We start from the raw sequence: 27200 nt of genomic DNA on the forward strand, positions 1-27200 counted from the left end.
TAGCCTCAATGGTGAATTTTAGATGACCATTGCAGTTGTTCAACCACTGGTGGAATGTTTTTAGTTCTTCTTCCGTCCCTTGGAATATCATATAGACGTTGTCGATATATCTTTTCCACACCTTTATTTTATCACAGTGGGGATTCGTGTTTGCATATATGAATTCCTTTTCGAAGTGTTCAACATAAAGATTTGCTATACTCGGTGCAAAGGTTGCACCCATTGCTGTTCCGGAGATCTGCTGAAAGAATGTATTTTCCAGAATGAAGAAGTTTCTAGTTAGAGCTATTTCAGCAAGTTCAGTGATAAAGCCTGCATGTCCTGGTGTTATGCTCTGGTCGCTCATCAGAGTTCTTCTTATCATTTCAACTGTCTCCCGCTGGGGGATACTGGTATACAGGGCTTCGATATCCATTGTGACTAGACATTGGTTGGTTCTGGCAAAAGTGATGGCATTGAGCAAGTTTAGTATGGCCGTTGAGTCTTTTACATAAGATGTCTAATCACTTAGGGGACGGGCAATCGGGCGCACACTACCGTTCGTGCTGCCACCTACCCAGCACCATACAAGACTGTGCCAGCTTACCCTGGCACGCGCATAGATTACAACTAAACTTTTTGAGCGGGCTCTTTATGGGCTCACCCTAAAAATTGCCTCCCTTTTTACTGTTTTACAGAACTTATGAGACACATTGCAAAAGCTGCACATTAAGCCACTCGGCCAACCGTTTTGCATCTGCCAGAGTTTCCCATAAGGTAACCATCAGCAACTTTTACAAAAAAGTCTAATCTAGCCAAAATAGCTGCTATGACTGTTCAAACATCACTAAATTCTCTCAAATTTCTATTGATTCTCTAAATAACTAGAAAGTATTTGTGATTAAGACTAAAGAAAAGGAATTATAGAAACCTCAAGACTTAAAACCCATTTTGGTTTTCTTTCTCTTAGCCAGATGGGATGTTGACCCCAGTGCCTCTCCTAAAACCTTGATCTCTTTTGAGACAAGTTAAAGAATCACGGTCCTGAAGAAGATGAGAAATAGTAATCATCGAAACCGGTCGACCACCTTTTAACCAGGGATATCACAGAAACCAACCAGGAATACCCCGTGAACTAGACCATATAACATTGCTCTATGGATGAAGTTCCTTGTTTTTAATTTTCTACGAAAACTCTGTTCATTTCTTCGAAAAATCACTAACTCGGGGACCACACACTTCTTATGAAGGTCAATAAAATCAGAAATAGCTCCTCTCCGAAATGTGGCCCCAAGTTCTTTTGAAACAAAACCGCTGACTCCTAAAATGAGCAGTCTAACACACCCTACGCCTAAGGACAGAAATCCCCATATATTATGAGGAATCTTCTGTGAAAACTGCTCTTTGAGGTCACCCATTAATTGGTACCAGAATCAGCCTCCACACTGAAAAAAAGTGGATTCCAAAAAGTGTTCATGTGTGTTAAAAACATTGTCCTAAGTAACACTTTGGATACAACTTTGAAGTATAATTGATAGTCTCCCTGAATGTGATAAAAAAAACTTCTCTCCCACTGTACAGGTCTCCCGAATTTAGCAGGGTTTCTGTCCCCAAAATTGCATTGCAACATTCAGATTGCATAGTTAGGACTCTCTCCCAGTACACAGGTCCCCCAAGTCCAATAGGGGTTCTGTCCCCAAGTTGTATTACATGATGTTCGGATTGCATTGAGGGACCTCCCTCCCACTGTACAGGTCTCCCAAAACTATTAGGGGTTCTATTCCAAAATTGCATTGTATAACAGTCAGATCGCTTTGATAAGTTGTATTGTATGATATTCAGATTGCATTGATAGGCCTCTCTCCCACTACACACGCCTCCCAAATTTGGCAGGGGTTCTGTTCAGACGTTATTGTGATATTCGGATTACATAGGGGGGGGGCCTCTCTCCCACCGTGCAGGTCTCCCAATTTTAGCAGGGGCTCTGGTCCCGAACCGTATTGTGTAATATTCAGTTTACATTGATAGGCCTCTCTCCCGGTCTCCCAAATATAGCAGGGGTTCTATCGCCAAATTGCATCTTGTGCTATTCAGATTACAGCGATAGGCTTCTCTCCCACTATACAGGTCTCCCAAATTTAGCAGGGACTCCGCTCCTAAATATTTGAATCATAAGGACTACAATACTCCTTACGGTCCCCCCTACCTTACGAGACTCTAGAACATAGTCAGAACTAGCCTCAAGCACAAACTTAGCTTAACCACCTTAACATACTCCCAGAGAGGACTAGACCGTGATAGAATAGTTCCAGACGCCCTTATCCTTTCAGAGAGACCTACACAGACAGCACTGAACTTTGACCTACACCCCTGACAACAGTACGCCCAGCACCAAAACCCCACCAGACAGCGCTCGGAGGACATACAAACCGACCCACCGGAAGAACAGATGGCACAAAAGCTCCCAAGCCTACCAATACAAGAAGAAACACCAGCACTCCCATCACAAGACACAGCAGCCAACCGCTCAACCGGCACCTCCGCACTGAGCACCAAAATGCCCCGGACCAGAAAAGGACGCAGAGAAAGGGCACAAGACAAGGCTGCACTGGAAACAGGCACACAAATCCAACCTACCACCGAAGCAACAACCTCATATAGAAGAAACACAACGCCAAAAACCAAAACGCCCAGAACAAAACCCCAAAGGGAAAACTCCCTATATCTCACACCATACCTTGCAACAACCCCAGAACCAGGATACCCCAACGACACAGATATCAAGACAGACAAAGAAAATCACGAGACCACCAGAAAAAAGACGGGAACACCGAAGAAGGTGGCCAGAGTGCGACCCCATCACCCCATACATCACAAGAACATAAGGACACTCCCAACTCCCGCGCCATACCGGACAAGACGAAGATCTTATAACCAACAACCCAAACATGAACCTAACTGACCAATTCAACGAATAAGAAACCTTCATGGACCTTCACCAGAAACTGGAGTGTTAACCTGCACCAAGACCAAATATATATAACTCGAAATAAAAATTGTATCACATTTACTGCCCAAACGTGATGTCCACAATTAAACGTCTGCACATTTACAGCCAATGTAATGCAACCATGCGAGTATATCACAAGAAACCCTGTCCATAGGTAATATCCTCAAATCAAAGTCCACACATTTGTTCTCGTGCTCAGAAAGACTATTTAGTTGGTTCAGCCGACATGTGTTTCGACCAATGGGTCGTTTTCAAGGCTGTTGTAATATGTTAGATTTTATAAGAAAAACATTAAATTAATATATGCCATTTATACACCATCCAAAATTTTTTGTTTTACATACCATATTACATCCATAGCAGTGACGATAACAGAAACTAAATAAATTAAAAATAAACAAAATTGATTGAACAATTATACAATCAGTCAGTACTATAGACTATATGGAATCCTGTTATTGAAAGTGATTGATCGTGCGTTGCCATCTCAAAGCTTAACACCACCAATTGCGTCAGATATCCCGTATGACGCAACAAAGTGTGATTTGGAACCCGTATAAAGAACAAGCACCCGTACAAGTGTGAGACTGTGGTGAAAATGAGCTGTGAATTCAGAAAAGATGAATTTAAACTCAACAGAAAGGCTAATGAGGAAATAGATGCTGAATATGGGACTTACCCAATGTGAGACAACCTATATGCCAGGAAAAATGCAAAAAATAGACAAGAAAATTATATAAAACAGAAGAAAAGGGAGTCATAAGCACTATTGCCTCGTTTAGAAACTATTTGTGAATCTGTACAGAGAAATAACACGATTCCCTAGTGACTATGGTGCAACAACTTATATAATACTCACAGCATCTATGATCAGTGTGCTACTAGTAGTGAAATCCAATCCATGGGTCCAATACCTGAAATGAATAGGTTTGAAGGTAAATGGCACATCCGTGAAGCATTACCTTTAATGCTCAATTGAAAACGTAGAGCGTGCGGAATTCATAATGGCTTATAAATAGATTCAATAACACTTACCCTAGTAGAGGTCTAAACAATTGAACCCTCTGCGTGAGTTCCCAATGTCTAAGTTGCTGCCAAGAAATGCACGCCATATACAATAAATGCGTGAAGTGCACGTTACGTGATCACGCTACTGGTTCTCACGTGACCAACGTCATAGATGAAGTTGTGCAAGTGTTCTTGGGAGGAGTAGTTCCCCAACGAACTGATGGATTGCGATTCCCTGAAAAATTAAATGTTGATGCATAAACGCCATGAAATATATCAAGTTAATGAGAAGAACACCGTGGTTGCTGGGCTTGAAATTAGAATAACACAAGTAGTTTAACTAAGCAAGCTTGATTTATAAAGTGTTTGGCAAATACCAGATTGACAGTTGCAACCGATATGAAGGTAAATTCAATTACTATCCTATGCATGAAAATCTATACATTCTCACTAAAGCTAAAAAGGGCGTATGAGAATTATAGAAAATACTGCAACCACTGTAGTATGGTGCTGCATCTTGAGTCTGAATTACATTGAACGCCTACTAAGAATTAAGGTTCAGGTGAGTATGGACCAAATATTTTGAACAAATATGCCAGATAGAAAATACAATACTTAATTGTTAGAGATTAATCTATTCATGAACTACATTGTTATAGTAATGTAGAAGGAACGTATAATGGACAAATGACTATAATGGAATAATACCATATAGGTTATCCATGCAATTGCTAATTATGGTGTCACAAGGACATGACAACGCACTGTCAGTCAAGTTACACATAACAGATTAACATCTTTTAACTCCTAAATAATTATTCTATTTGTGTACAGAAGTGCCTTTCTCCAGCCGTCAGTCTCCACATTAAACATTCAAATCTTATACAGTCTGATTCTTCAGTATGATCGAATTACAACTGACAATTCCAGAATTACATTTTACAAAATATGAGATAACAAGCCCTGTACATATTGTGCTAAATTAAGCGACCGCAAGTCCTGTACATCATCCAAGAATACATTATGAGGCATAAAATCTATAGAAATGTAACTATACATTTGCTCATAACAGGTTACCAATTTCGTGATCCTTGTTTAACCCAGTGAGGACACATCGCAACTTGCATATATATTTAGATTCCATTTGTCTCAAAAGGAGTTGGATGTCACCTCCACGTTTACCCAGTTGGATCTTTTTGAGTCCAATGAACCTGATGTCCCTAACTAGATCCAATTGGTGCAAATTTTGCCAATGATTAGTTAATGGCAAATTAAGGTCTGGTTTACGTAATGCTGAAATGTGTTCCCGGATCCGTATACGTAATTCTCTAATGGTGCTCCCCACATAAATCTTGCGGCAGACACACACAATAGCATAGATCACAAATTTGCTGCGTCAATTGATGAATTAATCAATGCAAACTTGAATACCCTGTTCATTTGAAAATTCAGAACAGTCCGAATGTGCATAACAGCACATGCTGCAGGTACCACATTTTGAGAAACCCCTTAAGGGCTTCAACCATTCTGCACCCGTAGGTTTGATGTTTTGTATGAAAGATGGGCAAAGTTGATTTTTAAGATTCAGTGCTTTTGTGTACGTGAATGATGGAGTTTCATTAAAGGAAGAGAAATGGGGTGCGCTGTTGCGCACATAGAAAATGGCCGCCTAAACCCGTCGCTCCTCCATCACCTCATGATCCTGCGCTGGAAGATCCGTTCATAGGCCGTCTAGAGGGCTGAAACCTGCTGTAGCGGTTGCTGGTGAACTTATCCACAACTTGTGAAAATTCGGGTTCGCTGCAGTACTGGACTCCTGAGATCTGGCTGTCAACAAATCCGCCGACGCGAGCATCGGTGTCGTGCCGACGCGCGGCACCAGGGGAACCTACCCGGAGGTCGTGGTTGCTGAGCGCTGCGGGCCGCGACTGGGCGGAGTCTATGCTGGAGGCTATGGGCGGAGTCCCTGCTGTCCGGCCCGCTCTCTTCACGAGGTGGCGGTTGGAGGCGCCTGTCGATCCTGTGAAAGCCCTAGCTCTAATCTGCCCTCTGCGCTGACCTGCTTGACACTCGCCTCCCCTTAATCCCGGAGTATCGTGGCTGCCGCCCACGCATAGACCCACAGGTGGCGGAGCTGGACAAACAAGTAAGCGGCCGGCAAGAGGTGGGAGGGGAGATGCAGTTTGCTGGTCCTGCCGTGTTGCAACACATTAAGCGCTTTTCTACACTAGATGCCCCAGCAAACATTTCATCGAGATCCGCTAACCTCGGGCTGCGGTCCTCCTGATCCCTGCCCACCGCTTTAGGCCTGTAAACACTCCGTGAGACCGACTGGAACACACCGGGCAGCTCGGCATGCTCAACTCTTTTGATAGTGGTGCCTTCGCCGCCGCCATACTGCAGCTACGCGGCCCTTCTTGATACGCCCTGCAGGCTTGGACGAACCTCATGGTTCTCATGTACGGACCGTGTCGCTTGGAGGTGCGCTGGCCCTCGCCCACGGTCCGAGGTTTGAACCCTCCTGAGCTCTTTTGACATACTCAATATACATATGCGCCTCGCCGTAGGCATGGCGGAAGCAAGTAAGTCAAACAGGGCATCCAAAACCCCCGCCGGCAGGAAGAAGGGCCCTATGGACACATTTACCAACACGGCTAGTCTCTCTGTGACGGTGGACACATCCGGACGAGGGTGCTCAGGGCGAGCAAGACGTGGTGGACAGAGAAGATAAATTGACCGCACTAGTACAGAACGGGTTCCTTGCAGTGAACACTAAGCTGGATGAAATAGTTGCCACCATCGGCTCCTTGAGAGCCAGAATAGACAAGGAAAGTGCACGTGTCACGGAGACTGAGAGCAGGATAAGTGTGAACGAAGATACTATTGCCCACCACAGTAGAGATATATCCTACATCAAAGACACGATGAACAAACTACAGAGCAAATGTGAAGAACTTGAATCCAGGTCGAGGAGGAACAATGTCTGCGTGGTCGGAGTGGCGGAATCCTTCGGCAGGGGCCAAATGGAGAAACATGTGGAGGAACTTTTCAAAACCATATTCGGGCCCGAATCGCTCTCTGAACATTTCCTGGTGGAAAGGGCGCATCGTACTCTAGCACCGGTACCCAAACCAGGAGCCCCACCACGTACAATAATTGCCTGCCTTCTGAATTAGAGACAGGGATACAATCCTTCGGTTGGCACAGGAGGTAGGTACACTGCAATATGAGGGGAACCGTATACATATATACCCTGATTTCTCCGCCTCTGTCCAGGCAAATAGACGCTCTTATGAACCGGTTAAGAAACTCCTTGGAGCACGACAGATCCCGTACGCCTTGATGTTCCCAGCCAAAATGAGAATTCAACATGCAGGAAGAGCACACTTTTTTGAAAACCCATCTGAAGCCCAGTCTTACATTGAGTCCTCTATTCCCTCCCTCCAAGGGGGCGGGGCGGGCAACCTGCGCCGAACAATAGATGCCGGCAGACTAAGAATTGAGCACTCTACTGATCTGGTTGCAACTGGTATGGGCCCTACTTCAGGGTCCCTGGTAAATTGATACAAAAGATGGCCATCTTCTGTGTTTGGTGATGGATGTGAGCTGGGGGATGGCAGTCATGTGAGGCAACATGACTACCCCGGGAATATGCCACAAGTTTAGGGACGGACATCGTCAAGTTGGGGGAGACGATGAGGGTGGTGGGCGGGATGGGGAGTTTGGATTGGCTTGTTGTCAATGCAATATCCCATGGTTTGAATTGGGGAATGCCCCCCCACAATATGGCACCTTGCCCTGGGAGGACTATCGGGGGATCTGGTTATAGTTTATTGGTTAAACAAGTGGTCTGTGAGATTCTGACACAATTCATGTTATTTGAAAGATACATCCAAGAGGTTGGAGATGCAATTCAAACATTTCTACGCAAGACTTGGACCACGCATTAAGGGTTAAACTGTTGTCATGGAATATTAGGGGACTGAATAATATGTTGAAGACTAAAGAAGCTTTGAAATTATATTGTCAGGCATGGCGCTCAAGTTGTTATGCTGCAAGAAACGCATACTGTTGATACTGGCAATGAGTGCACACTTCCCGGCTGGGGCAAATCCAGGTTTTGTACAAACTACTCATCTCAGTCCAGGGGTGTCGCCACGCTCATACATCCAAATCTGGGATTTTGCCCCAATGGCCATAAGTTAGATCGCCTTGGTAGATATGCTCTGGTGTGGGGCTCCATTGCAGGACAGCGGATGCTACTGGTAAACACATATGGCCCGAACATTGATGACCCCGCCTTTTATACTAATATATACCAATTGCTATCTTCCATCGATATTCCTATTATAGTCTGGCGTGGGGACTTCAACATCGCTATAGACCCTAAACTGGACAGATCCAGCATGGTTGTTAGAGCACCAAGTAGGGCTGTTCTAACTTTGCGACATGTCTTTTCCCAGCTCTCCCTCGATGACGCCTGGCGAGTGATGCATCCGGAAGGAAAGGCCTACACATACTACTCTACGGTTCACGATTCCGAATCCAGAATTGATTATTGGTTTGTTTCCCCCACTATGCTTGCTGTAACAGTCATGTGAGATACTTCCCCGTACACTGTCTGACCACTCCCCGATAACACTTGAGGTTGCAATTCAAAACTGCCCTAGATCTCCCAGAAGATGGAGGATGCCTGGGAGGTTGCTGAGTGATCCTGGGGTGGTGGAGGGGCTACACACCGAAATGCCAGAGTTCCTCGAAATCAATATGGGCTCGGTTGATAATGTTCCACGGTATGGGAATCCTTTAAGGTCTGGGCTAGGGGACGCTTCTATCCAAATCCGTGGGTCTCCTGAAAGGGGTTGGGGCTGACCTGACCCAAACTGAGGGCGTACTGGGGAAACTTGAGGACGAGTACGCTCGTACACATAAGACCATACTAGCTGGAATACAACAACATCTCCAGGAATTTGGCAGACTAGCTGCTAGGGAAGTACAATACATGGCGGCCCCGGTCCAAGCCCGTAAATATGGCGAAGGTAACAAAGTGGGAAGGACACTGTCTAAATTACTGAAAAAGGACAGGCACCCTAATCAAATTACTAGTATACAAACGTCTGGCGGAGAGGTTGTGCTGAATGAGAGTGGGATCAATGCTGAGTTTGCTAAATGTTATCAACCGCTGTATAGCAAGAGAGACACTAAGACGATCATGGAAATCAGGGCATACTTGGAGATAATGACAATACTGAAACTCCCTGAAGAGACCCGCCTGGCAATGGACCAACCTCTTACTACTGACGAGCTTGCTGAGGCGATTAAGGACTTGGCATCCAATAAAGCCCCAGGGCTAGACGGCCTGGGAGCTGAGTTTTACAAGGAGTTTAGTGCAGAACTCGTTCCATTGTTATTGTGGGTTTGGGAGGAATCCCTCCAATGTAAAATACTGCCCCCGTCCATGAGAGAGGCCCTGATAACTGTTCTCCCCAAACCGCGCCGCCTGCCCCAGGACATGTCGTCATATAGGCCACGATCTCTTATCAACACAGATGCTAAGATATTTGCCAAAGTACTGGCCAGTAGGCTTCTGCCGGCAGTTCCTACACCTGTACACCCTGACCAGAATGGGTTTATCCCCACTAGATCTACGGCTCTTAACCTTCGTAGGCTCTTTGGTATTATGGCCCAAATAGACCCGGGCAGAAACGCTGTAGCCGTATCATTAGACGCAGAAAAGGCCTTTGATTCTGTGTCGTGGGCTTACTTGCTGGCAGTGCTGGAGGCATTTGGTGTTGGCCCTAACTTCATTAGATACGTGGAATTACTCTACACGCAACCTGGGGCGTGGGTATTGACCAACCAGTCAATTTCGGATTTGTTTATTGGGAAGGGACACCAGGCAAGGCTGCCCATTTTCGCCCATACTATTTGCCTTGACAATAGAGACAATGGCTATAGCGGTCAGACTGCGACACTCTAACAAGGGGCATCAACCTTAAGGGGGCTACTCAGCTTATCTCGCTATACGCGGACGACACGCTTTTATCTATTCGTGAACCGGAAAACAACTTGGCACCTATTATGGCTGAGATTCAAGAGTTCACCGCACACTCTGGGTACTCCATAAACAGAGACAAGTCGGACGTTTTCCCCCTCAAACCGTCAGCCGGCTGTCCTGGCTCCATGTGTGGTTTGAAGTGGTCTGGGGAGTCCATCCGAAATCTGGGGATACTGGTCTCGCGTGGGAAATGCATACTGTACAGACAACTACGATGCCACACTACAGGCCTTGAAGACTAAATTGCTGTTATGGGACCGCCTGCCGATGTCCTTGCATGGTAGGGTAGCAGTCCTAAAAATGATAGTCCTGCCCAAATTATACCTAGTCGTGAACATCCCGATATGGCCGGGAAGACCCTTCTTTAATAAACTCAGATCCATGGCGACGACCTTTCTTTGGAATGGGAAGACTCCAAGAATAGGGTGGGAAAAACTAACTGAACCGTACTCCGCAGGCGGCTTAGCAGCACCTAACTTTGAAATTTACTATTATGTTTCCCAGGCCCAGTTCTCGAAATATTGGTATTCCAAGGACAAGGGTCCCCCACATGTGGGGGTAGAGGAGCTCACCACTTCCCCCACGAACATACACTCCGTAATCTTTGATGCACACTACAGGGACTCATGCGACTTTAACCCGGTGATCTTTACAATTGGCACATGGAAAGCTATATTTAAAAGACTGGGAGTACTGGCCCCGTATAACCCTGAGGTTTCCCTCGGGAACTACCCTAACATGGTACCGACACACGATACCAGCCTACGAGAGACCTGGGATCCCAGTGGAGAGATGACTGGGAGATATGTTTATAGATGGGAAGTTTGCGACTCTTCAGCTGATCATGGGGGCTCTTGGTGGGGGCCCACTTAGGACACTGCAGTACTATCGTATGAGATCGTCCTTCCTGAAGTGCTGGGCGTCTTTCCCTGATGAACCCCCTATGCACCCATGCGTGCAGATAACAGCGGGCGACCGACTGGGGGTGTCCAGTCTATACACTGTAACACAGGCACACACACCCTCGACCAACCTGATCAAATGTAAATGGGAGAGTGATCTCCCAATCCCTATAGACGAGACCTGGGAAAGGTACTGTTCCCTTACCAAGAGGGTTTCCCTGAATGCCGGGCTACGCCTTATACAATTTAAAATCATAAACAGATTACACTACACACCAAAGTTTGTTCCAGATAGTCCAGGCAAATGTCCCAAATGCAAGGCGGATCAGGCTGGTTCATTTCACATGTACTGGGGCTGTCCGGTGGTGGCTGGCTTCTGGAGGGAGGTGGCGGAGTTCCTTGAGGAGGTTACACAAATCCCCCCGGCATTGACCCCACAGAAATATTTATTCGGAGATATAGGCAAGTGCTCTGAAAAAACCAGAAGACTATTTAATGTCTCGTGCGCAGTTGCCAGAAAATGTATACTACAACAATGGAAAAATGCTGCACCACCCACTGTAAAGCAGCTCCTCCAGGAATTGACAAATGTGAACAAGGCTGAAGAAAAATGTGTCCTACCCCGCCCATCGGCTAGTAGACCTAAAGATATTTGGGGGCCCTTCAGAATGTTTTTGTGTGATATGATCTCCGATGAAGATGAAGCTACGTAAAAGTACCACCTTGATGAGATGTATGATATCTGTACCGATTTTCTATTTTGTCATGTTTATTTCTAGCTTTAAGGTAAAACTGTAACTGTGTTATGCATCTTCTGGACCACTAATAAAAAAAGTGTTAAAAGAAAGGAAGAGATATCTCGATCGAGATGCAATATGCCCCAGTGTTTTTTGACCATGTTATATAATAAAGTAGCCTCTTTGGTATATCTTGTTACGTGGAGGTCTGGTTATCTCTGTGACGGAATGCTTATTGATCATTGCCATCCTCTGTTTAGTTTTGACCTTTTGCTGTGCTTTTGTGATCATCTCTGCACTGTAACCTCTTTCTAAAAATCTTTTAGACAAAAGATCACATTCCTGTTTGAACGTTTCATCATTGGAGCAATTGCGACGCGCCCTGAAAAATTCTCCCACTGGTATATTAGAAATGACAGATTTTTTGTGACAACTATCTGCATGTAATGTAGAATTAACTTCTGTTGGTTTCCTAAAGGTTCTAGTCTCTATTTTACCCGATTCAATGTAAATAGTTAGGTCGAGAAAGTTAATTGAGGTGGTACTATATTCTCTTGTTATCTTGATCCCAAAATTACTGTTCAGATGATTAATAAATCTTGTTCTGTTCCTTTCCATATCATCAAATATTGTCAAATCTTTTCCATAAAACCACATTATCATCACAGTATACATGTCTAGCTTCATAATAACTCATAAATAGGTTGGCCAGTGAGGGTGCAAATTTAGCCCCCATTGCAATCCCCTTCACCTGAGAATATTTTTCTGTTCGATATTTTTTACTGAGTGTGAATCTCAGAAATTCCTTCAACATATCAATTTGTAATGCATAGGATGCTGACAAGTCTTGAAACACAAAATCAATGGTCTGTAAAGCTAAAACATGATTGATTGAGGTGTATAGAGCAGTGACATCCATCGTTACTAGAAGAAAGTCCTGATTCCATTTTATATCAGCGATAATCTGTAGAACATGGGTACTATCCCTAATGAAGGAGGGCATCAATAATACTTGCTCTTTGAGTATGTTGTCAATATATTGCAAAAGACCCTCCGTCACCCATCCTATGCCACTCATTATTGGCCGCACATCTGGCAATCTATCGAAACTTTTATGCATCTTAGGTAAGAAGTACATTACGGGAATAGTTGGATGCATAATCTTGAGAAATGAACTTTCATCATCAGTTAGAGCTCCCTTTGTGTGCCAGTAATCCACTAAAAGATGTAACTCTTTAGTAATGGTCTTGGATGGGTTGGCTGGTAGGGTACGGTAACAACCAAACCAGCACAAACGTAGAAGCAACACCACTGAACATCCAAGCTTTCAATCTAGCAGACCGCCTCAATGAAGATGCAGCCTCTGCTGATCCTCATACGCCCTCCTACAATGAAGATACAACCTTCGCTGATCCTCATCCACCCCTAATCAATGCCAACAATGATGCACCCCAACCAAACAACCAAAACAAGGTACAACCAACAAGCAAAACCACACCAATAAGATCCACTGCAACCTCATCAATGCAAGATCAATGTTGAAACATGCCATTGAGATAGACAATCTGCTCTGCGACGGAGGGATCGACATCCTATTTGTAACAGAAACCAGGCTAGACGACAATTACAAGATCACCCTCAACAACTGATTTCCTGAATACTTCAAATGCGTCCAATCAAACAGAAAAACTAAGAGGGGGAGGGCTGGCAATCATTCACAAAGAACACCTGGTTATCAAACTGGAAGGCCCACTAATCATCGATACGTCTAGCAGTAACATCCAAAACAACCTTGAAATTCGTACTAATATATAGACCACCAACCTACGATGCAACCTTCGTAAACTCCTTCACAGAAGCAATTACCGTCCTAGCCATCAAACACAATCACCTGATAGTCCTAGGAGATTTCAACATCTGGTTTGAAGGAGAAAGCACAACCATACAAAAATCGCTAACCGGCCAACTAGCAGCAATGAACCTACAACAACTAGTCAAAGGGGCAACCCACTCGGCAGGGCATACACTTGACGCAATCTTCGCCAACAAACTACTCCTCACCACGGCACCCCCAATTCAAATACCCTGGAGCGACCACCTCATCATCCCCTTCGTAATCAAAATGACCAGGCCAACAATCAACCGGACAAAACAACGAAAACCATGAGAAGAAATTGGAGAACCATCAAAAACTCCAACCTGCATTAACTCCTGGAGCTAAACCAACCACACCCAACATTCATGGAATAAGATGACCTGGACAAAAAAGGTAACCCTGCTGCATTCCTGGATTATAACTACTATAGACATCGCCAAAGAAAAACCCTTCGCTTCTTCTAATAAACGGTCTATGGCAAAATGGATCACCCCACTATTCTGCACCATGAAAAGAAAAAAACGAAGACTAGAACTTGATTGGAGAAAACAAAACAATGCGGCGAACAAACTGAAATTCCTAAAACACAACCGGGCTTACAAAAAGGAAATACAAAAAGCGAAGAGGAAACACTACGACAACCGAATCGTCGAAGCACCAAACACCCAAAAAGAGCTCTTCAAAATCATAAACAAAATCAAAAACCCTCCAGGATGTAACACACCAACTCCGTCCGCAAAACTCTGCATCGACCTTGCGGACTACTTCAAAAACAAAATCACTAACATCCAACAAACCATTCAAAGCAGACCGTCTGATCTGACCACAACCTACACCCGGGAGGAGCACCCAAACAAACTACGAAGCTTTCCAGAAATATCAGTGGAGACATTTGTCAAACTAGTGAATGAAAGCAACAACTCAGGGTCCCCTGATGACCCATGCCCACCAGACATATACAAATCAATTCTTAAACAAGGAACACCCATGGAATATCACAGGAACGTCCTCAACCATTCCATCGCAACTGGGAAAGTGCCACAAGCCTTCAAAACTACATACATCAGGCAACTACTCAAAGATACAGCGGGAAACAGAGGACCTCTCCAACTACAGACCTATCTCCAACATCCCGTATACAGCCAAGCTGCTCGAAACGTACATATACAAAAACGACCCAAGAGTTTATAGAAGAGCATGGCCTACTAGACCAGGCACAAGTTGGCTTCAGACCACTGAGAGGAACGGAATCCGCTCTACTCTCAATATGGGACGATCTAAAAACCAACGCAGACTCGGACAACAGCTCTGCCTTGATACTCCTAGACCTATCAGAAGCATTTGACAGTCGACCACGAAACCCTCATAATGAGATTAGAAGCACTTGGAATAACAGACACCTCCCTACTATGGATCAAATCTTTCCTAACAAACAGAACGGAAACTGTATGGATGAAACATTTCAAATGCAGCCCGAGAGATTCCACCTGTGGAGTACCACAAGGATCATCCTTCTCCCAGCTACTATTCAACATCTACCTGTATCTACTTATCAGAATCATCAAAAGCCACGGCCTCACCTGCTACAACTAGACTGACGATACACAAATAATCTTCAAAATACAAGACAACCCGGAAAGAAACTCTAAGCTAGAAAACTGCCTCTGCAATGTATTCTTCTGGATGAACTCCAATTCCCTTAAAATCAACCCAGGCAAAACAAAAACAATGATTGTCACAAAAAATGGAGGAGAAAACCAATTCGTCCCTTGGCCAAGGGAACTCGAGACTACCCCAGCACCCTCGGCGATTGTAAAAAAAAAAAAAAAAAACCTGGGGGTTCTGATGGACAATCTCACACTAGAGCCACAAGTAAACGCTCTCCTCAAGTAATGCTTCTTCCTCCTGCGAGCGGCAAAGAGAATCTTACCGTTCTTATCGTTCGCCAACAAAACGCCCACCATAATCGCCCTCGTCATGTCCAAAGTAGACTACGCCAATAGCCTATACCTAGGCATGCCTGAACGACTCCTAAAAAAACTACAACACACAAAAACGCAGCAGCCAGACTACTTCTGAAACTACCCCGAGGAGGACACACCGCAGCAGCGCTGAAAACACTACATTGGCTACCAATAAAACAACTAATAAAATTCAAAACGATCTGCATTACGCACAGAGCTGTACACAACGAAGTTCCTAAGAGACAATCTGCGCCTACATCAACCAACAAGAACGCTCAGATCAAGCATGGACATCCGCCTGGAACCGAAGTCCTACTACAAAATAAAGCTTGGAGGATCCTCCTTCTCTCACCAAGCCCCGAAAACCTGTAACGACCTTCCAAAGTACATACGTAACACAAACCACCTATTCAGGAAATTACTCAAAACCTGGCTCTTCACGTCATAACTAGAAAGACTGGTCACAGGGACACCGACATACCAAAAGAAAAATCAACGAACGTAGAGCGACCGCGATATGCACCGATCAATCAATGGGAAAAGCGGAGGTAAATATCCCACGGCATACTAAAGGAACAAACGGGAGACAGTCGCAAAAACAGAGACTAGAACGAATCATCAAGAAGACCAGGACCGAACTATCGCCTTCCCCAACAGCCCTTACAACAAACAGAGATGGAAAGGAAGCACTGCATCACGGGCCCAATTCTATGGGTGAGAAACAGAATGTTCCATTACTACACACGGTCCACCAATACAAAGCAGGAAGCAGAATGCCCCGCCACACAAACTACAACTAAACCGTCTCAAGGATGTTCACCCCACGGAAATCTAAGAATCAGTCACGACAGAAGGATACGAACGTCTAATACACACGCTCACCAAGACGGATCCACTAGGACAACACTTCAACATGACCGCAACCCTTAACCACTTAAAGCCTTTACCGACCAGGGTCACACTAGATCACCTAAGAATAGATATCACCCACCCAGTACCACACCTGAAGATTAGGTTCAGACGCACCCACCGATCCAAACTATACTCAATAGGATACAGTTAGATCAGCGCAACACCACCAAATCGAGTCGGCCACCAGGAACCAGCAACATCCGAACCCCCAGGTATACAACTCGGACGGAATCATAAGTACCTGAACCTGGATACAGACCCCAACCCAACCCTCAATCTTCTGCATACTTAAACCCACACAAAACCACACAACCATCTCTCTCCCAGCAATCTGCACGCACTTTACCACACCGCATCAACACATAAACTTTACCCACAGCACTCGAGGCCTTCATCCGATACCAGCACCAAAGCCCAGCACTCGGTGTATACCAAGCTGAAGCTGCCAACAGCACACCACATCTCCCGCTCTCCTTCTCCCCTCCTCCCGACTAACCCTACCCCACCCTTCCTGTTTTCCTATTTACAGATCCGCCAGAGCGCCTGGGAACCAATTCCGTTGGTGACAGTGCGCTATACAATAACCGATAACATATTTTCTGATGTTTGTTAATCTGCTTAGAATCACATGCTGTGCATAGGTCCGACATCCAGTGGTCACTGCTGAGTATTGCATTTTGTTTTTCGTAGTCGAAAAGGGTACGTCGACAAGGCGTGTCTGTAACACTATCCCTTTAGTGACGTGCGTTGTACCCACAATCCCTCACGCGTCGAGGTCCCTCAGATTGTTTTTTTCCGCCCAGCTACTGGTCGCCTTTACGCGGAGCTCCTCGAGAGACATTGCAGATTTCATCTCCTCGACCTTTGGTCGTTTTCCTATATTAATATAGAACATATCGATCCCCCCCTCGACGCTGTTGTGAAGCTGTCTCCGCCGAGCAAGTTCTTCGACGGAGGGGACGAGCGGAGGAGATCCTTCGGCGTTGCCCACCACGTGGCCTAGCCCCGCAGGCCATATACAGTAGGGAGAGTGGGGGTCCTGGGACATCTCTAGTTCTTTTCTGAGAATGCCTTTCCTTTTCCCCTTCCTTTCCCTTGGGGTGGTTATCACGATTTATTGCCTCGGCTATGGAGAGGACACCCTTTAGGTTTTGCCCGCTTTGCAAGGGCAAGTTTACTTGGAAGGACAAGCATTCACGGTGTAACCGCTGCTTGCCCCTCGATCACAAAGAGGAAGGTTGCACGGCTTGTCGGCTTCTTAAGCCGAAGACTCTAAAAGACCGTAGGGTCAAGAGGTGGGCGGCCTACGCTATGCTGAAGGCCGACGCTCCACCCACCGTTGCTACCTCCGACAGTGACGAGTAACGTGATACCACGACCTCCGCTACGGAAGTCGAAAACCCCCCTAGAGAGCACACACGCGCTTCGTCGTCTGTCCCCGGCCCGACGGGCTCGGCTCACGCCCTGCTTATGGGGATGAACACCCCGGCGACATTGACGCACACAAGACCACACATAAGCACACAACCCATGGCTCTTCGTCGAAGGCGAAGAGAGCATCAGCGCCCAAGGAGACGCAGGTTCCACCGGCGGCCTCCTTGGACCGTTCGGGTTCGAAGCCCCTCTCGCAGCCGCAACCAGCGACTGGGATTTCGGCAAATAAGGGCGCCGCCCCCAAATCATCGGCTGGCGCGCATCAGCAGAAAGCGCATGCCGCCGTAGAGCGATCGACACCCATAAGGTCGAGACCACAGCCCTCCGCTGACAAACGAGTCGCTGAGAGCTTGGCGAGGATCGTGGTAGCCGACGCCCACAAGCATAGGCTTTTCGGAGGGCGACGGGACACTTTCCTCGACGTTGTGGGAGAGGTTGAGCCGTTTTCAGCTACAAGACACCATTTTTCCCCCGCTATACCGCTCAGGGGTACCCCATGAAACCATGGAAAGGCTCCATCTCTGCATGGAAAGAATGGAGAGGTTTATGAATACCCAGAACCCTCCCACTCCCAAGAGAATAAGAGAAGGGCTTCAGGAGGACCCCAGAGCCAAAATTCTGAGACTAGTCAATCCCCACCAGGACACAGCCTCAGACTTCCATAGTGTGTATGACCTCACTGGGGAAGAACATTATTTTGAGGAAGAGGATTTTATGGACGAGGAAGAGGGACGGAACCAGGAGGAAGGTCTGGAAGACAGCCCAGACTTGGTAGGAGAAGGCTTCGGAGAAAATCCAGAAGAAGGACCTTCTCACCCCTGGCAATCCCCATCAATATATTCCGACACTGATGTCCTGAACCTAAATCCTCCTGACAATTCACCTATTAGAAACACGTCTCCCATTGACGATCAGCCCACATTTAATGCCCTGTTGCGCAAAGCAGCAGCACATTTCGAACTGGACACTGGGGAGCTCTCTCCTGAATTAGACTTTGTGGAAAGAGTAATTAAGGAGAAACCCCGGTCAGTCAGACCATTCCCCTCCTCGCTTCGGTGAAGAGAAGAATCATCCCTTCGCTGGCCACACCTGCACTAATCAGAGGGGTCAATCCTAGAATTGAAAAACTTTTCACTCCTTCACCCTCAGACCCGCTATACATCAGGGGACATTCCATTCCAGATTCCCTGGTAGTAACCAACACAAGAAAGAGGGCAGGGGTACCACTTTCCACCAGTGAGGCACCACCTGACAAGGAGGGCAAGCGGTTATATGCACTTGCAAAAAGAGTTACATCCTCGGCTGCCTTTTCGGCAAGAATTGCGAACAACAATTCTTTGCTCGCTAGCTATGCGGACGCGCAGTGGGCCAAACTGCGCAAAGACGCTGAAGAAGCGCCGGAACCATTACGTACACGCCTGCTTACAACTATTGTCGAAGGAACCCAGGTCAACCAGAGTATTGTAAAGAACTCTCTGGATGCGGCAGAAACAGCGGGACGTTCCCTAGTTCGGGGAATAATCCTAAAACGCCACGTATGGCTGCGCAACTCAGGGTTCAAACCGGAGACACAGGCGTCTTTAATAAATAAACCTGTTGAAGACTCAAACCTCTTCGGGAAAGCGGTGGATGAGGCTCTGGAGATGGCTAAAAAAGAGTTCGATACTATCAAACTCTTGACCAAATCTCTAAGCCCTCTACCAGGTGCGGCTATGGCAACAAACGCTTTTTTCATGGCCAACGCCAACAACAAAACCAGCAGCAACAGTACCCTGCCACCAATTTCCAGACCAAAAGTGGCCAGTACAGCCAAAGAGGCCAGCGCCGGGGCAAAGGAAGAGGCCGGGGGTCCACCCCCAGAGGCTCCCAAGCCCCCAACAACACCAAGTGACGTGAAGATTCGCGTCCCCTCCCATCCAACACCGGTCGGGGGCCGGATAACATCCTTTCTTCCAGCATGGGAGGGTATAACGTCAGACCGCTGGGTACTTTCCACCGTAGCCCACGGATACTGCATCGAATTCAACAGTTCCCCAACATACAAACCCCCGAGGGGACGTCGCATGACACCGGAACATCTTGCCATCCTTCTCCAAGAAGTACAACAACTGCTGGAAAAAGGAGCCATAGAGGTCGTGCCTCTATCTCCGGTAACGGAAGGTATTTATTCAGTGTACTTCCTTGTACCCAAAAAGGATCTAACCATGCGCCCTGTATTAGATCTGCGCCCAGCGAACAGGTTTATCAAACCCCAAAAGTTTCGTATGGTGACCTTACAAGAAGTGATCCCACTGCTATCACAGGGAGATTACATGACAACATTGGACATGAAAGATGCATACTTTCATATTTTAATGTTGCCAGCGCACAGAAAATACCTCCGGTTCATGATAGAGGGCAAACACTACCAGTTCAGAGTGCTACCCTTCGGCATAGCATCTGCACCAAGGGTATTCACGAAGGTGCTGGCAGTGACAGCGGCCCACCTGCGCAGGTTGTCCATCCCAGTTTACCCTTACCTCGACGACTGGCTCATAACAGGGGATTCTTACGAAACATGCTTCTCCAATACCCAAAAGACTGTAGACCTTTTGTTCCAGTTGGGCTTCTCCAACGAAAAGAAGTCCAGCCTAGACCCCAGCCAAATCAAACAATTCCTAGGGGCTCCAATTCAAACAAAGGGTGGCCTCGTCTTCCCCTCCAAAGAGAGGGTCCAAAACATGCTGTTTCAGATCCCTCAATATGTGACCGGTCGAGAGGTGACGGTACGCAAAGCAATGCGCTTGCTAGGCATGATGGCGTTGTGTATTTATTTGGTACCTCACGCGCGCCTGCGCATGCGCCCAATGCAAGAGTGGCTCAACAGCCAGTGGTGTCAGGCCGGCGGACTATGGGACGATCTAGTGGTGGTCTCGCAGGCCTTAGTTCTCTCGCTACGGTGGTGGACAAAGGAAAACCTGGAAAGAGGGAAACCCTTTGCCACACCCGCGGCGGAAGCCACTCTAACCACAGACGCATCCCTCACAGGATGGGGGCTCACCTATCCCATCAGACTGCTCACGGAGTATGGACTCCGAACGTAGCATCCAAACACATCAATCTTCTGGAGCTACTAGCGGTGTTCAAGGTGCTAAAAGCCTTCCAGGAACACCTACAAGGCAGGACAGTGATGGTCCTTACAGACAGCACCACAGCCATGTATTACATCAACAAGCGGGGGGAACCCACTCTCCAGGACTGTCCAAACTGGCCCAAAATATATGGAAGTGGGCTCTCAGACAAAATATGTTCCTTCTGTCACAACATGTACCAGGGGAACTCAATCTGCTGGCAGACAAACTCAGCAGGGATTTCCCCCTGCCCGAAGAGTACGAATGGCGATTGCACGAAGACATCGTCTTCGACGTCTTCACGCAATGGGGATTCCCAGAAATAGACCTGTTCGCAACCCTGGAGAACTCACAATGCCAAAGTTACGCCTCCAGGTACCCCCAGAACCAATCCAAGGGGAACGGTCTGTCGATTCAATGGTCAGGGAAATTTGTTTACGCTTTTCCCCCGACTTCCCTTCTCAACAAGGTGGTGCACAAAATGCACCAGGAACAAGTAACCATGATACTGGTGGCCCCAATGTGGGCCCGACAGCCATGGTTCGCGCACTTGATGGAGATGTCTCTATCTCCCCCAGTGAAACTCCCCTGCCCGTACAACATGCTGTCACAAGACAAGGGCAGGACTCTGCATCCATGCCCCCAGAACATGAACTTAGCAGCCTGGCTCCTGAGATCATAGAATTTGGACATCTACAGCTCCCGCAGATGCATGGACATCCTCAGGGAAGCCAGAAAACCTAACACTCGCCACTGCTATTCTAGCAAGTGGAAGAGATTTGTCATCTGGTGCAGAGGAAAGAGCATCAACCCGATTGACTGCTCTCCCACACATATTGTTCTATATCTGACTCATTTATTGGATTCAGGTCTAGTGTTCAATTCCATTAAAGTCCACCTAGCGGCACTTTCTGCATACACCACTTCCCAACACAAAGTGTCGTGGTGGAAGATCCCTGTTATAAAGGCCTTCATGGAGGGAGTAAAGAGAATACACCCCCCGATAGCTGACCCAGCTCCCGGATGGGACCTTAACGTGGTACTTTCCAGACTCATGGGCTCACCATTTGAACCCATGCACAAAGCATCTCTTAAAGACCTCACTCTTAAGACTGCTTTTTTAATAGCTATCACCTCCATCAGGAGAGTAAGTGAACTACAGGCTCTTTCTGTTCTAGACCCCTTTGTTACAGTTCACAGAGATAAGGTGGTTCTACGCACTCACCCAAGGTTTGCTCCGAAATTCATCTCAAAATTCCACGTAAACCAGTCTATAGAACTACCAGCGTTCTTTCAAAATCCTTCCAACTTGGGAGAAAGGACTCTACACACACTAGATGTCCGCAGAGCAGTCATGTTCTACATGGAAAGAACCAAACCACTGAGGAAGACTAATCAGTTCTTCGTCTCGGTGGCAGCAGGAAGAGAAGGGGATGCAGTTTCAAAGTCCACTATTTCTAGATGGATTGTTCAATGCATCACTCTCTGCTATACTCTTGCTAAGAGAGAACTGCCCTTTAGGCCAAGAGCACATTCTACTCGAGGCCCGGGGGCGTCCATAGCATTCATTGCAAATGTTCCCCTTGAGTCCATCTGCAAAGCGGCTACCTGGAGCACACCTTTACAAAACACTACTGTCTAGATGCACACTCTAGATCTGACTCCCAGGTGGGACAGGCAGTATTAAGACATCTTTTCTCTACTGTTCCTTCTCATAACCCACCGCCAACTCCGGGTACTGCTCGCTAGTCTATGCACAGCATGTGATTCTAAGCAGATTAACAAACATCAGAAGACAATGCATTACTTACCGTAAAAGCATTTCTGATGGTTGTATCTGCTTAGATTCACATGCGCCCACCCTTCCTCCCCGCTCGGATGGAAGGAACATAGACATCCTTTTCTATATTTCTCTCTTTTCTGTACTCACTCACGTCTAGAAGGCTCCCTCAGGGCAGAAAAATACAAACAGAGGGACCTCGACGCGTGAGGGATTGTGGGTACAACGCACGTCACTATAGGGATAGTGTTACAGACACGCCTTGTCGACGTCCCCTTTTCGACTACGAAAAACAAAATGCAATACTCTGCAGTGACCACTGGATGTCGGACCTATGCACAGCATGTGAATCTAAGCAGATACAACAATCAGAAATGCTTTTACGGTAAGTAATGCATTGTCATGCACGCTAGTGTCCGATGCTACGTGGACCCCTTTTGCTTCTTGGATCCCTTACAGCCTGTGCTGCGTGTTATGTCTGCGGGTGACCTCTGTTATGTGCCGCGTCTGACAAGGTGGCCTCCCCCCTGCTACCGACTGATTGCTTTGAGTGGCTGCTCCCAGTGCAGTGCAGGAGGTCCCAGTTCTATCCCTGCTCGCCCCAATGTACGCGGCTACCCCCGGGCATCTCACTGGCTTTCCAAATCCTCTTCAGCCCCTGCCGCAGAGGGGCTCTTCTCCTCTCCCTCTCTTCTGCGGCTCCTGCACCGCCCAGCTGCCCGACTGTTCCTCGCTTTCGTGTTCCGGGGCACTGCCTGCCTCCCCTTTTCACTTCCAGACTTTCTTCTCGGGTTCACAGCAAACCATCGGAAGGCTTCACTTGCACCTCCTGCGGGGCCTCCACGGCGCTCGGCGCCTCTGTCTGAACTTCCACACGTACCGTTGTTCCATTGGAGCGCTAACTGGGAACCTTCCAACTGCGGGTGATGCCGCTTCCTTTCACTTTACGTTCTATTTAATCCCTTATCGCACAATCCTTTTTGCTTAATTATGCGCCTTTGCTGCAGGCTGGCCGGGAGCTCGGAGTGCACCTTCACTCCTCGGCGGACATCTTGGTATACAAATATTTATTTTAAGCATGTATTGTGGTGCTTGTTGCATCCTTGGTGAATTAAGCAAGCAGGATGTGACCCCACAAGCCCAGAAGGGCTTACCTGGTGGCTGGCTGTGGCCAGGCAGGCTCCTATTGTTTCCAGAGCCTCGTGGTGATCAGCACATCAGTTGCTTGTGCTGCAGCTCGTCTTCGGTGCGAGCGCCGATGTTAGAGGAGTGACTGAGTGAGGGAGTGGGATCACAAGATGGAATTACAGCAAATACAGCAAGTAGGCTTGCCACATAGAACAGCCCTTCCACACCTACGTTCTGCAGGATATAACTTTAGGCATTTGAGATATTTGGCTGATGCCCTGTGACCAGTCTGTCGTGGAGCAAAACTGGTTAAGGAGAAACTACATCAGACAGTGCCATCGGTTTCAATACAATTCTCAAACAAAGTACAAAAAGGTATGATAATACCTGCACCACCCCCCCCCTTTTTATAAAAAGAATCACTGGAATCTACTCACACTTTAACATGCCAAGCTGAAAACCTTTATGCTTCCTAACATGCAATTATATCCTAGCAGGTCAAAGAACTCCCCACTAAGCGTGAGCCAGCTCAAGGGTGCAGGACACTGGACAATGAAGTTAGAGTACATGAGTGGTTCTCTGGTCAAGCCCGCTCTAAACCTTGCAGAGGACAAACCATAGAATTTCTGCTGGGTGGATCAAGCTGGAAACTGTATTACTACAACATAATTTTCTTTAAATTCTGCAGAGGATAATTATCAAAGTTAGTTGAGAGAATTAATTAATGCCCTCTTAACACACCTCTTACAGCTACCATTTACAGTGCCCTAAAGTTACATCCGGATCAAAAGGCTGGGTGCACAAGTAACAAGCGGTCTGAAACAGAAAGCGGATGTGGCATTAAGAAATGATTTAAAGAGCAGCAGTGTCAAAATGTACATCTAGGAAGGAACACTAAGGGCCCCAACAAGGACAACTTTGATATTGAACACCCATAAGAAAGTAGCAGCGTCTAAATTGACATTAAGAAACTCGCGCCATCCAATCACAATTTATAGATCCAGGTTTCTTCCCTGGACGTAACACCAATTTAAGGCGGTTCCTTAATGCCCACCCTTTTCCAGTTCTGGCAAACGAATGTAACTTGCTTTTAAAAGAGCTACTCCGGTTTGTTCAAAGAAGCTCCAGCTATGAACTAGATATTACTCTAGCACTGCTGCTTAGCTAGTGAAGCCATTGATTGGGCCATCACAAGTTCAAAGGCAGTGCAGCTTTGAGTACACAGCACAAGATACATTCCAAAACAAATATTAGTTTTAAACAAATCTAAAAATATTACAGGGACAAAGTTATGTTAGAGGAGATGGCCCTTTTGTCTGGTAGATTTCTCAGTTCGTCGCTACTGTGGACCCCAGGTCCCTGGTCAGCCTCCATCAAAGAAGAGGAAGCGTCCTCTGACGCCCCAGTTTCAATCTCGTCCTCCACGTTGGGTCCCGTCTTCCCCTCAGCCGACCCAGACACGTGGACGACAGATGACGAAGACATTGTCGCGGCAGACGGTGAATTGCCACATTTGGTTGTTCCACACAGGGGGGGGGGTGTCCCCACCGTATGAGGTTGGATGGTTCTACTCCATGATCGCCAGAGCCGCCAAGCTTTTCCAGCTGGTGTCCGAGGAAACCAAGAATGAGGGCTTCTTGTATCAAAGGCGCAAGGCCAAGAGCGAGACTATCATTGCGGTGCCCTTTCTGGACGATGTTTGGCAGTAGGGCCTGGCCCTCATGAAGAACCCTTGCATGGCTCTAGCCAAGCGGGATAAGCTGGAGAATAAGTATAGGGTGCCGGACTCCGCACCCAAGTGCCTGAGGTCACAGCCATCGCTGGATTCGCTGGTATCAGCGGCTGCGAGGAAACGGTCGGCCAAACCGTCCTCGTCTTTGGTCCCACCAGATAGCGAGGGGGAAAAAAGGATGGATGCCATGGGAAAGAAGGTGATTTACACTGCGATGTCATCTATCAAGGCGGCCAACGCACTGGTGATTCTGGCCAGGTACAACATGGAGATATGGTACAAGCTGGATCCGATTCCGGAGAACCTCCGCAACAATATGAAGTTGGAAGCAGTCGCTCTCTTCCAGGAAGGTGAAGTGGCGTTGGATCACGGCATCAGTTGTATTGGACGTCGCCGACACAGGGTTCTGGCAAATGGGGAACAGTGTCTGCCTTCGTCGCCAAGGTTGGATGAAAGCAAGAGTTTCCATCAGGAGGACCAGTCGAAAGTGCTGGACATGCCCTTCAACTGAGGGAATCTGTTTGGGAAGGTCGGTGACAAGTCCCTCCAGGCCATCAAAATAGACAGCCCGTTCCCTGAGCACTTTCCAGCAGCACTGCTGGTTTTTTCGCTCCTCCAGGGGAAAGTCGAGCAGGTCTTTAAAAGGTTTCTCCACGTCGTACGGGACAACACAGGAAGCCTACAGAGGCCATTCCCAGGCCTATGATGGAGGGTAGCGGCACCGAAGCAAGCCTGAACCGACCGGGACGTCTGACTGCCACTTGGGCACCCTGGTGGGAGGCCTTTTGACTGGATTCGTCAGCGAGTGTAGAAAGATCGCAACCGACAGATGGTCGCTCTCACCTAAGGACACACCCTGGAGTTTCAATGCAGGTGTCCCCGGATCCCGCTGGTTACCCGGCAGGAGCAGCACATCCGTCAGCTCCTGGAAGAGGTACGGGCCATGCTGTGAAAAGGGGCGAAAGAGCTAGTTCCCCAATGGCTCCAGGAATCGACTCTATTACAGATACTTTCTGGTCACAAATAAGACGAGAACAAATAACTAAAGTTTAGTATGGTCACGTTGCAACACGTGCTCCGCCAACTGGAAAACGGAGACATCTTGTCGCCGTTGGACCCGGAGGACGCCTACTTCTACATCCCCATTCCCAAGAAGCATTGAAGGTTTCTACATTTCATGGTGCAGGGACAGCACTACCAGTTCAAGGCTCCACTTTCGGCTTGAAGTCGCCCCCCAGAGTGTTAATAAAATGCCGCCAGTGGTGGCCGTATACCCGTACCTAGACTGGCTGATTCGTGCCCGCTCGTGGGCGCTGGCTGACAGGCACACACAGACACGACCATCAAGCTACTCACGGATCTGGGATTCTCTGTCAACTATCCAAAGACTTGCTTTACGCCATCAGAGAACGCACTGTTCCTAGGTGCCAGATTCAATACGGTGCTTTGCCTGGTGTTGCCCTCAGAGGAGAGCAGCCATTCAAGGAAAGGTGCAACGGCTGTCGACGAAGATGGCCACGGCGTGGACCATCAAGTCGTTACTGGACATGTCGTCCTTCATATACCTCGT

At 47.2% G+C, this 27200-nt stretch overlaps 1 protein-coding gene and 1 non-coding gene across 3 annotated transcripts in view; one reads left to right on the forward strand and one right to left on the reverse strand.

Annotated features, from left to right (window-relative positions):
- Positions 1 to 27200, forward strand: part of MTREX (Mtr4 exosome RNA helicase) — a 1095475-nt gene that overhangs the window by 905643 nt on the left and 162632 nt on the right. The gene's annotated exons all lie outside the window — the stretch shown is intronic.
- Positions 24974 to 25109, reverse strand: LOC138512405 (small nucleolar RNA SNORA50). Its single transcript, XR_011281235.1, has one exon. It is a non-coding gene; the product is annotated as a small nucleolar RNA SNORA50 (small nucleolar RNA).

This window comes from Ambystoma mexicanum, chromosome 6p (genome assembly GCF_040938575.1).
Source record: "Ambystoma mexicanum isolate Mex_15411 chromosome 6p, UKY_AmexF1_1, whole genome shotgun sequence".
In the NCBI taxonomy this organism is placed as follows: Eukaryota; Metazoa; Chordata; class Amphibia; order Caudata; family Ambystomatidae; genus Ambystoma; species Ambystoma mexicanum.